Raw genomic sequence first — 13,846 nt, 5'->3', positions numbered from 1 at the left:
AGTACTCAATCTTCAATCCTCAATCCTCAATCCTCAATCCTCTATCCTCAATCTTCAATCCTCAATTCTCAAACCTCAATCTTCAATCCTCAATACTCAATCTGCAATCCTCAATCCTCAAACCTCAATCCTCAATCCTCATACTATAATCCTCAATACACAATCCTCAATCTTCAATCCTCAATCCTCAATCCTCAATTCTCAACCCTCAATCCTTAATCCCCAGACCTCAAACATCAATATTCAACCCTCAGTCCTCGTCCTCAATCCACAACACTCAATCCTCAGTCCTCAATCCTCAATCTTCAATCCCCAATACTCAATCTTCAATCCCCAATCCTCAATTCTCAATCCTCAAGCCTCAATGTTCAATCCTCAATACTCAATCTTCAATCCTCAATCCTCAATCCTCAATCCTCAATCCTCATTCTTCAATCCTCAATACCCAATCCTCAATCTTCAATCCTCAATCCTCAATGTTCAATCCTCAATACGCAATCTCCAATCCTAGATCCTCAATCCCCAATCTTCAATCCTTAATACTCAATCTTCAATCCTCAATCCCCAGTCATCAATCTTCAATCCTCAATGCTCAATCCTCAATCCTCAATCCTCAGTCCTCAATCCACAATCCTCAATCCCCAAACCTCAATCTTCAACCGTCAGTCCTCGTCCTCAATCCTCAAACCTCAATCCTCAATCCTCAATATTCAATCATCAATACTCAATATTCAATCCTCAATGCTCTATCCTCAATCCTCAATCCTCAATCCTCAATATTCAAGACACAACCCTCAGCCATCAATCCTCAATACTCAACCATCAATCCTCAAGTCTCAATACTCGATACAATATTCTGAATACTCATGGTTCAATACTCAAACCACAATATTCAATAATCAAGTCTCAATCCTCAATCATCAATCCTCAATACTCAATTTCAATCCCCAATCCTCAATTCTCAATCCCCAATACTCAATCCTCAATCGTCAATCCTCAATCCCCAATCCTCAATCTTCAATCCTCAACCTCAATCCTCAATCCTCAATCCTCAATCCTCAATCTTCAATCATCAATACTCAATCTTCAATCCTCAATGCTCTATCCTCAATCCTCAATCCTCAATCCTCAATATTCAAGACACAACCCTCAGCCATCAATCCTCAATACTCAACCATCAATCCTCAATTCTCAATACTCAATACAATATTCTGAATACTCATGGTTCAATACTCAATCCACAATATTCAATAATCAAGTCTCAATCCTCAATCTTCAATCCTCAATACTCAATTTCAATCCTCAATCCTCAATTCTCAATCCCCAATACTCAATCCTCAATCCTCAATCCTCAATCCTGAATTCTCAATCTTCAATCCTCAATACTCAATCTTCAATCCCCAATCCTCAATCCTCAATCCTCAATCCTCATTCATCAAACCTCAATCCTCAACCATCAGTCCTCATCCTCAATTCTCAATCCTCAATCCTCAATCCTCTGTCCTCAATCTTCAATCCTCAATAATCGATCTCCAATCATAGATCCTCAATCCCCAATCTTCAATCCTTAGTCCTCAATCCTCAATCCTCAATCCTCAATCCTCAATATTCAATCCTCAATCCTCGATCCTCATTCCTCAGTCGTCAATCCTCAATCCTCAATCCTCAATCCTCAATCTTCAATCCTCAATACTCAATTTCAATCCTCAATCCTCAATCTTCAATCCTCAATCCTCAATTGTCAATCCTCAATCCTCAATCCTCAATCCTCAACCTTCAATCCTCAATACTCAACCTTCAATCCTCAATCCTCAATCCTCAATCCTCAATCCTCAATCCTCAATCCTCAATCCTCAATCCTCAATACTCAATCTGCAATCCTCAATCCTCAATCCTCAATCCTCAATGCTCATTCTTCAATCCTCAATACCCAATCCTCAATCTTCAAACCTCAATCCTCAATCCTCAATTCTCAATCCTCGATCCTCAATCCTCATTCCCCAACCCTCAATCCTCATCCCTCAAACCTCAATCCTCAACCCTCAGTCCTCATACTCAATTCTCAATTCTCAATCCTCAATCCTCAATACTCAATCTTCAATCCTCAATAATCAATCTCCAATCCTCAATCCTCAATCCTCGATCCTCAGTCCTCAGGCGTCAATACTCAATCTTCAATACTCAATCCTCAATCCTCAATCCTCAATCCTCAATCCTCAATCCTCAATCCTCAACCCTCAATCCTCATTCCTCAAACCTCAGTCCTCAACCCTCAGTCCTCATACTCAATTCTCAATTCTCTATCCTTAATCCTCAATCCTCAATCTTCAATCCTCAATAATCAATCTCCAATCCTAGATCCTCAATCCCCAATCTTCAATCCTTAATACTCAATCTTCAATCCTCAATCCCCAGTCATCAATCTTCAATCCTCAATGCACAATCCTCAATCCTCAATCCTCAGTCTTCAATCCACAATCCTCAATCCAAAAAACCTCAATCTTCAACCGTCAGTCCTCGTCCTCAATTCTCAATCCTCAATCCTCTATCCTCAATATTCAATCATCAATACTCAATCTTCAATCCTCAATGCTCGATCCTCAATCCTCAATCCGCAATCCTCAATATTCAAGACACAACCCTCAGCCATCAATCCTCAATACTCAACCATCAATCCTCAATTCTCAATACTCAATACAATATTCTGAATCCGCATGGTTCGGTACTCAAACCACAATATTCAATAATCAAATCTCAATCCTCAATCTTCAATCCTCAATACTCACAATTCTCAATGCTCAATAGAATATCCTGAATTCGCATGGTTCGATACTCAATCCACAATATTCAATAATCAAATCTCAATCCTCAATCTTCAATCCTCAATACTCAATTTCAATCCTCAATCCTCAATCTTCAATCCTCAATCCTCAATTGTCAATCCTCAATCCTCAATCCTCAATCCTCAACCTTCAATCCTCAATACTCAACCTTCAATCCTCAATCCTCAATCCTCAATCCTCAATCCTCAATCCTCAATCCTCAATCCTCAATACTCAATCTGCAATCCTCAATCCTCAATCCTCAATCCTCAATGCTCATTCTTCAATCCTCAATACCCAATCCTCAATCTTCAAACCTCAATCCTCAATCCTCAATTCTCAATCCTCAATCCTCAATCCTCATTCCCCAACCCTCAATCCTCATCCCTGAAACCTCAATCCTCAACCCTCAGTCCTCATACTCAATTCTCAATTCTCAATCCTCAATCCTGAATCCTCAATCTTCAATCTTCAATAATCAATCTCCAATCCTCAATCCTCAATCCTCGATCCTCAGTCCTCAGGCATCAATACTCAATCTTCAATACTCAATCCTCAGTCCTCAATCCTCAATCCTCAATCCTCAACCCTCAATCCTCATTCCTCAAACCTCAGGCCTCAACCCTCACTCCTCATCCTCAATTCTCAATTCTCAATCCTCAATCCTCAATCCTCAATCTTCAATCCTCAATAATCAATCTCCAATCCTAGATCCTCGATCCCCAATCTTCAATACTTAATACTCAATCTTCAATCCTCAATCCCCAGTCATCAATCTTCAATCCTCAATGCTAAATCCTCAATCCTCAATCCTCAGTCTTCAATCCACAGTCCTCAATCCTCAAACCTCAATCTTCAACCGTCAGTCCTCGTCCTCAATCCTCAAACCTCAAACCTCAATCCTCAATATTCAATCATCAATACTCAATCTTCAATCCTCAATGCTCTATCCTCAATCCTCAATCCTCAATCCTCACTATTCAAGACACAACCCTCAGCCATCAATCCTCAATGCTCAACCATCAATCCTCAATTCTCAATACTCAATACAATATTCTGAATACTCATGGTTCAATACTCAATCCACAATATTCAATAATCAAGTCTCAATCCTCAACCTTCAGTCCTCAATACTCAATTTCAATCCTCAATCCTCAATCATCAATCCTCAATTCGCAATCCTCAATCTTCAACCCTCAATCCTCAATCCACAATCCTCAATCTTCAATCCTCAATCCTCAATCCTCAATCCTCAATCCTCAATCTTCAATCCTCAATACTCAATCTTCAATCCCAAATCCTCAATTCTCAATCCTCAATCCTCAATGTTCAATCCTCAATACTCAATCTTCAATCCTCAATCCTCAATCCTCAATCCTCAATCCTCATTCTTCAATCCTCAACACCCAACACTCAATCTTCAATCCTCAATCCTCAACTCTCAATCCTCAATACTCAATCCTCAGACCTCACACATCAATACTCAACCCTCAGTCCTCGTCCTCAATTCACAACCCTCAATCCTCAATCCTCAATTATCAATCATCAATATTCAATATTCAGTCCTCAATTCTCAATCCTCAATCCTCAATTCTCAATCCTCAGTGTCCAATCCACAATACCCAATCCTCAATCTTCAATCCTCAATCATCAATCCTCAATCCTCAATCCTCAATACTCAATCCCCAATTCTCAGTCCTCAAACCTCAATCCTGTATCCACAATCCTGAATCCTCAACCTTCAGCCCTCAGTCCTCAACAATCATTCGTCAGTTCTCAATCCTCAATACAATATCGTCAATTCACACCTTTCAATACTCAATACACAGTCTGCAATCTTAAAATCTCTATCCACAAACTTCAATTCTCATCACTCAACCCTCAACACTCAGTCCCCCATCCTCAATCTTCAATCCTCAATACTCAATCTTCAATCCTCAATCCTCAATCCTCAATCCTCAATCCACAATCCTCAATCCTCAATCCTCAATCCTCAATCCTCAATACTCAATCTGCAATCCTCAAGCGTCAATCCTCAATCCTCAATGCTCATTCTTCAATCCTCAATACCCAATCCTCAATCTTCAATCCTGAATACTCAATCTTCACTCCTCAATCCTCAATCCTCAATCCTCGATCCTCAACCCTCAATCCTCAATCCTCAATCCTCAATCCTCAATACTCAATCTGCAATCCTCAATCCTCAATCCTCAATCCTCAATCCTCAATCCTCAATTCTCAATCCTCAATCCTCAATCCTCAGACCGCAAACATCAATATTCAACCCTCAGTCCTCGTCCTCTATCCACAACCATCAATCCTCAATCCTCAATCTTCAATCATCAATATTCAATCTTCAATCCTCAATTCCCAATCCTCAACCCTCAATACTCAATCCTCAATCTTCAATACTCAATCTTCAATCTTCAATCCTCAATCCTCAATCCTCAATCCTCGATCCTCAATCCTCAAACCTCAATCCTCAATCCTCAATATTCAATCATCAATACTCAATCTTCAATCCTCAATCCTCAATCCTCAATCCTCAATCCCCAATCCTCAATATTCAGCACACAACCCTCAGCCAACAATCCTCAATACTCAACCATCAATCCTCAATTCTCAATACTCAATAGAATATCCTGAATTCGCATGGTTCGATACTCAATCCACAATATTCAATAATCAAATCTCAATCCTCAATCTTCAATCCTCAATACTCAATTTCAATCCTCAATCCTCAATCTTCAATCCTCAATCCTCAATTGTCAATCCTCAATCCTCAATCCTCAATCCTCAACCTTCAATCCTCAATACTCAACCTTCAATCCTCAATCCTCAATCCTCAATCCTCAATCCTCAATCCTCAATCCTCAATCCTCAATCCTCAATACTCAATCTGCAATCCTCAATCCTCAATCCTCAATCCTCAATGCTCATTCTTCAATCCTCAATACCCAATCCTCAATCTTCAAACCTCAATCCTCAATCCTCAATTCTCAATCCTCGATCCTCAATCCTCATTCCCCAACCCTCAATCCTCATCCCTCAAACCTCAATCCTCAACCCTCAGTCCTCATACTCAATTCTCAATTCTCAATCCTCAATCCTCAATACTCAATCTTCAATCCTCAATAATCAATCTCCAATCCTCAATCCTCAATCCTCGATCCTCAGTCCTCAGGCGTCAATACTCAATCTTCAATACTCAATCCTCAATCCTCAATCCTCAATCCTCAATCCTCAATCCTCAATCCTCAACCCTCAATCCTCATTCCTCAAACCTCAGTCCTCAACCCTCAGTCCTCATACTCAATTCTCAATTCTCTATCCTTAATCCTCAATCCTCAATCTTCAATCCTCAATAATCAATCTCCAATCCTAGATCCTCAATCCCCAATCTTCAATCCTTAATACTCAATCTTCAATCCTCAATCCCCAGTCATCAATCTTCAATCCTCAATGCACAATCCTCAATCCTCAATCCTCAGTCTTCAATCCACAATCCTCAATCCAAAAAACCTCAATCTTCAACCGTCAGTCCTCGTCCTCAATTCTCAATCCTCAATCCTCTATCCTCAATATTCAATCATCAATACTCAATCTTCAATCCTCAATGCTCGATCCTCAATCCTCAATCCGCAATCCTCAATATTCAAGACACAACCCTCAGCCATCAATCCTCAATACTCAACCATCAATCCTCAATTCTCAATACTCAATACAATATTCTGAATCCGCATGGTTCGGTACTCAAACCACAATATTCAATAATCAAATCTCAATCCTCAATCTTCAATCCTCAATACTCAATTTCAATCCACAATCCTCAATCTTCAATCCTCAATCCTCAGTTATCAATCCTCAATCCTCAATCCTCAACCTTCAATCCTCAATACTCAATATTCAATCCTCAATCCTCAATCCTCAATCCTCAATCCACAATCCTCAATCCTCAATCCTCAATCCTCAATCCTCAATCCTCAATACTGAATCTGCAATACTCAATACTCAATCCTCAATCCTCAATCTTCAATCATCAATATTCAATCTTCAATCCCCAACCCTCAATCCTCAATCCTCAATCCTCAATGCTCAACCTTCAATCCTCAATACTCAATATTCAATCCTCAATCCTCAATCCTCAATCCTCAATGCACAATCCTCAATCCTCAATCCTCAATCCTCAATCCTCAATACTCAATCTGCAATCCTCAATACTCAATCCTCAATCCTCAATCTTCAATCATCAATATTCAATCTTCAATCCCCAACCCTCAATCCTCAATCCTCAATCCTCAATCCTCAATTCTCAATTCTCAATGCTCAATCCTCAATCCTCAATCTTCAATCCTCAATAATCAATCTCCAAGCCTAGATCCTCAATCCCCAATCTTCAATCCTTAATACTCAATCTTCAATCCTCAATCGACAGTTATCAATCTTCAAACCTCAATGCTCAATCCTCAATCTTCAATCCTCAGACTTCAATCCACAATCCTCAATCCTCAAACCTCAATCTTCAACCGTCAGTCCTCGTCCTCAATCCTCAAACCTCAATCCTCAATCCTCAATATTCAATCATCAATACTCAATCTTCAATCCTCAATGCTCTATCCTCAATCCTCAATCCTCAATCCTCAATATTCAAGACACAACCCTCAGCCATCAATCCTCAATACTCAACCATCAATCCTCAATTCTCAATACTCAATACAATATTCTGAATACTCATGGTTCAATACTCAATCCACAATATTCAATAATCAAGTCTCAATCCTCAATCTTCAATCCTCAATACTCAATTTCAATCCTCAATCCTCAATACTCAATCCCCAATACTCAATCCTCAATCGTCAATCCTCAATCCCCAATCGTCAATCTTCAATCCTCAACCTCAATCCTCAATCCTCAATCATCAATCATCAATCTTCAATCATCAATACTCAATCTTCAATCCTCAATGCTCTATCCTCAATCCTCAATCCTCAATCCTCAATATTCAAGACACAACCCTCAGCCATCAATCCTCAATACTCAACCATCAATCCTCAATTCTCAATACTCAATACAATATTCTGAATACTCATGGTTCAATACTCAATCCACAATATTCAATAATCAAGTCTCAATCCTCAATCTTCAATCCTCAATACTCAATTTCAATCCTCAATCCTCAATTCTCAATCCCCAATACTCAATCCTCAATCCTCAGTCCTCAATCCTCAATCCTCAATACTCAATCTGCAATCCTCAATCCTCAATCCTCAATCCTCAATCCTCAATTCTCATTCTTCAATCCTCAATACCCAATCCTCAATCTTCAATCCTCAATCCTCTATCCTCAATTCTCAATCCTCAATCCTCAATCCTCAGACCTCAAACATCAATATTCAACCCTCAGTCCTCGTCCTCTATCCACAACCTTCAATGCTCACTCCTCAATCTTCAATCATCAATATTAAATCTTCAATCCTCAATCCTCAATCCTCAATCCTCAATCCTCAATCCTCAATCCTCATTCCTCAATCTTCAATCCTCAATCCTCATTCCTCAATCCTCTATCCTCAATCTTCAATCCTCGATCCTCAAACCTCAAACTTCAATCCTCAATACTCAATCTGCAATCCTCAATCCTCAAACCTCAATCCTCAATTCTCATACTTCAATCCTCAATACACAATCCTCAATCTTCAATCCTCAATCCTCAATCCTCAATTCTCAACCCTCAATCCTTAATCCTCAGACCTCAAACATCAATATTCAACCCTCAGACCTCGTCCTCAATCCACAACACTCAATCCTCAGTCCTCAATCTTCAATCATCAATAATCAATCTTCAATCCTCAATCATCAATCCTCAATCCTTAATCCTCAATCCTCAATATTCATCACTCAACCCTCAACCATCAATCCTCAATACTCAACCATCAATCCTCAATTCTCAATACTCAATAGAACATCCTGAATCCTTATGGTTCATTACTCAATCCAGAATATTCAATAATCAAATCTCAAACCTCAAGCATTAATTCTCAACACTCAATCCTCAACACTCAGTCCTCTCTCTTCAATCCTACATCCTCAACCCTCAATCCTCAAGCGTCAACCGTCAGTCCTCAATCCTCAATCCTCAATCGTCAGTCTTCAATCCTCAATACTCAATCTTCAATCGTCAATCCTCAAACCTCAATCCTCAATCCTCATTCTTCAATCCTCAATACCCAATCCTCAATCTTCAATCCTCAATACTCAATCCTCAAACCTCAATCCTCAATCCTTAGTCCTCAATCCGCAATCCTCAATCCTCAAACCTCAATCCTCAACCGTCAGTCCTCGTCCTCAATCCTGAAACCTCAATCCTCAATCCTCAATATTCAATCATCAATACTCAATCTTCAATCCTCAATGCTCTATCCTCAATCCTCAATCCTCAATCCTCAATATTCAAGACACAACCCTCAGCCATCAGTCCTCAATACTCAACCATCAATCCTCAATTCTCAATACTCAATAGAATATTCTGAATACTCATGGTTCAATACTCAATCCACAATATTCAATAATCAAATCTCAATCCTCAATCTTCAATCCTCAATACTCAATTTCAATCCTCAATCCTCAATTCTCAATCCCCAATACTCAATCCTCAACCGTCAATCCTCAATCCCCAATCCTCAATCTTCAATCCTCAATCCTCAATCCTCAATCCTCAATCCGCAATCCTCAATCCTCAATCCTCATTACTCAATCTGCAATCCTCAATCCTCAATCCTCAATCCTCATTCGTCAATCCTCAATACCCAATCCTCAATCTTCAATCCTCAATCCTCAATCCTCAATCCTGAATCCTCAATACTCAATCTGCAATCCTCAATCCTCAATCCTCAATCCCCAATCCTCATTCTTCAATCCTCAATACCCAATCCTCAATCTTGAATCCTCTATCCTCAATCCTCAATTCTCAATTCTCAATCCTCAATCCTCAGACCTCAAACATCAATATTCAGCCCTCAGTCCTCGTCCTCTATCCAAAACCATCAATCCTCAATCCTCAACCTTCAATCATCAATATTCAAACTTCAATCCTCAATCCTCAATCCTCAATCCTCAATCCACAATCCTCAATCTTCAATCCTCAATCCTCAATCCTCAATCCTCAATCCTCAATCTTCAATCCTCAACACTCAATCTTCAATCCCCAATCCTCAATTCTCAATCCTCAATCCTCAATCTTCAATCCTCAATACTCAATCTTCTATCCCCAATCCTCAATTCTCATTCCTCAAGCCTCAATGTTCAATCCTCAATACTCAATCTTCAATCCTCAATCCTCAAACCTCAATCCTCAGTCCTCATTCTTCAATCCTCAATACCCAATCCTCAATCTTCAATCCTCAATCCTCAACTCTCAATCCTCAATCCTCAATCCTCAGACCTCACACATCAATACTCAACCCTCAGTCCTCGTCCTAAATCCACAACCCTCAATCCTCAATACTCAATCATCAATCATCAATATTCAATCTTCAGTCCTCAATCCTCAATCCTCAATCCTCAATCCTCAATCCTCAATGTTCAATCCGAAATACCCAATCCTCAATCTTCAATCCTCAATCCTCAATCCTCAATCCTCAACCCTCAATACTCAATCCTCAATTCTCAGTCCTCAAACCTCAATCCTGAATCCACAATCCTCAATCTTCAATCCTCAATCATCAGTCCTCAATTCTCAATTCTCAATCCTCAGTCCTCATTCCCCAAACCTCAATCCTCAACCCTCAGTCCTCATCCTCAATTCTCAATTCTCAATCCTGAATCCTCAATACTCAATCTTCAATCCTCAATAATCAATCTCCAATCCTAGATCCTCAATCCCCAATCTTCAATCCTTAATACTCAATCTTCAATCCTCAATCCCCAGTCATCAATCTTCAATCCTCAATGCTCAATCCTCAATCCTCAATCCTCAGTCCTCAATCCACAATCCTCAATCCTCAAACCTCAATCCTCAACCGTCAGTCCTCGTCCTCAATCCTCAAACCTCAATCCTCAATCCTCAATATTCAATCATCAATACTCAATCTTCAATCCTCAGTGCTCTATCCTCAATCCTCAATCCTCAATCCTCAATATTCAAGACACAACCCTCAGCCATCAATCCTCAATACTCAACCATCAATCCTCAATTCTCAATACTCAATAGAATATTCTGAATACTCATGGTTCAATACTCAATCCACAATATTCAATAATCAAGTCTCAATCCTGAATATTCAATCGTCAATACTCAATTTCAATCCTCAATCCTCTATTCTCAATCCCCAATCCTCGATCCTCAATCATCAATCCTCAATCCTCAATCCTCAGGCATCAATACTCAATCTTCAATGCTCAATCCTCAATCCTCAATCTTCAATCCTCAATAATCAATCTCCAATCCTCAATCCTCAATCCTCGATCCTCAGTCCTCAGGCATCAATACTCAATCTTCAATACTCAATCCTCAATCCTCAATCCTCAATCCTCAATCCTCAACCCACAATCCTCATTCCTCAAACCTCAGTCCTCAGGCATCAATACTCAATCTTCAATACTCAATCCTCAATCCTCAATCCTCAATCCTCAGTCTTCAATCCACAATCCTCAATCCTCAAACCTCAATCTTCAACCGTCAGTCCTCGTCCTCAATCCTGAAACCACAATCCTCAATCCTCAATATTCAATCATCAATACTCAATCTTCAATCCTCAATGCTCTATCCTCAATCCTCAATCCTCAATCCTCAATATTCAAGACACAACCCTCAGCCATCAATCCTCAATACTCACTCATCAATCCTCAATTCTCAATACTCAATACAATATTCTGAATACTCATGGTTCAATACTCAATCCACAATATTCAATAATCAAGTCTCAATCCGCAATCTTCAATCCTCAATACTCAATTTCAATCCTCAATCCTCATTTCTGAATCCCCAATACTCAATCCTCAATCGTCAATCCTCAATCCCCAATCGTCAATCTTCAATCCTCAACATCAATCCTCAATCCTCAATCCTCAATCCTCAATCTTCAATCATCAATACTCAATCTTCAATCCTCAATGCTCTATCCTCAATCCTCAATCCTCAATCCTCAATCCTCAATATTCAAGACACAACCCTCAGCCATCAATCTTCAATACTCAACCATCAATCCTCAATTCTCAATACTCAATACAATATTCTGAATACTCATGGTTCAATACTCAATCCACAATATTCAATAATCAAGTCTCAATCCTCAATCTTGAATCCTCAATACTCAATTTCAATCCTCAATCCTCATTACTCAATCCCCAATACTCAATCCTCAATCGTCAATCCTCAATCCCCAATCGTCAATCTTCAATCCTCAACCTCAATCCTCAATCCTCAATCCTCAATCCTCAATCTTCAATCATCAATACTCAATCTTCAATCCTCAATGCTCTATCCTCAATCCTCAATCCTCAATCCTCAATATTCAAGACACAACCCTCAGCCATCAATCCTCAATACTCAACCATCAATCCTCAATTCTCAATACTCAATACAATATTCTGAATACTCATGGTTCAATACTCAATCCACAATATTCAATAATCAAGTCTCAATCCTCAATCTTCAATTCTCAATACTCAATTTCAATCCTCAATCCTCAATTCTCAATCCCCAATACTCAATCCTCAATCGTCAATCCTCAATCCCCAATCCTCAATCTTCAATCCTCAACCTCAATCCTCAATCCTCAATCCTCAATCCTCAATATTCAATCCCCAATACTCAATCTTCAATCCTCAATCCTCAATCCTCAATCCTCAATCCCCAGCACTCAGTCCTCGAACCTCAATGCTCAATCCTCAATCCCCAATCCGCAACCCTCAATCCTCTATCACCAATCCTCAATCTTCAATGCTCATTCCTCAATCCTCAATCCCCAATCCTCAATCTTCAATCATCAATCCACAATCTTCAATACTCAATCCTCAATCCTCAATCCTCATTCTTCAAACCTCAATACCCAATTCTCAATCTTCATCCTCAATAATCAATCTTCAATCCTAGATCCTCAATCCTCAATCCTCAATCCTCAATCCTCAATCCTGAATCCTCAATCTTCAATCCTCAATACTCAATCTGCAATCCTCAAACCTCAATCCTCATCCCTCAGCCCTCATCCTCCATCCTCAATACTCAATCCTCAATCCTGAATCTTCAATCCTCTATATTCAATCTTCAATTCTCAATACTCAATCCTCAGTCCTCAGTGATCAATACTCAATCGTCAATACTGAATCCTCAATCCCCAGTCCTCAATCCTCAATCCTCAATCCTCAGTCCTCATTTCTCAAACCTCAATCCTCAACCCTCAGTCCTCATTCTCAATTCTAAATTCTCAATCCTCAATCCTGAATTCTCAATCTTCAATCCTCAATAATCAATCTCCAATCCTAGATCCTCAATCCACAATACTCAACCATCAATCCTCAATACTGAATCTTCAATCCCCAATACTCAATCCTCAATCGTCAATCCTCAATCGCCAATCCTCAATCTTCAATGCTCAATCCTCAGTACTCAATCCTGAATCCTCAATCTTCAATCCTCAATACTCAATCTTCAACCCTCAATCCTCAATCCTCAATCCTCAATCCTCAATCCTCAATCTTCAATCCTCAATCCTCAATCCTCAATCTTCAATCCTCAATACTCAATCTGCAATCCTCAATCCTCAAACCTCAGTCCTCAATCCTCATTCTTCAATCCTCAATAACCAATACTCAATCTTCAATCCTCAATCGTCAATCCTCATTTCTCAATGCTCTATCCTCAGTCCTCAGTCCTCAAACCTCAATCCTCAACCGTCAGCCCCCATCCTCAATCCTCAATCCTCGATCTTCAATCCTCAATCCTCAATCCTCAATACTCAATCTTCGATCCTCAATCCTTAGTCCTCAAACCTCAATTCTGAATCCTCAATACTGAATCCTCACTCCTC

This window comes from Calliopsis andreniformis, unplaced genomic scaffold (assembly GCF_051401765.1).
Source record: "Calliopsis andreniformis isolate RMS-2024a unplaced genomic scaffold, iyCalAndr_principal scaffold0039, whole genome shotgun sequence".
Lineage (NCBI taxonomy): Eukaryota > Metazoa > Arthropoda > Insecta > Hymenoptera > Andrenidae > Calliopsis > Calliopsis andreniformis.
This window is presented reverse-complemented; position numbering follows the sequence as displayed.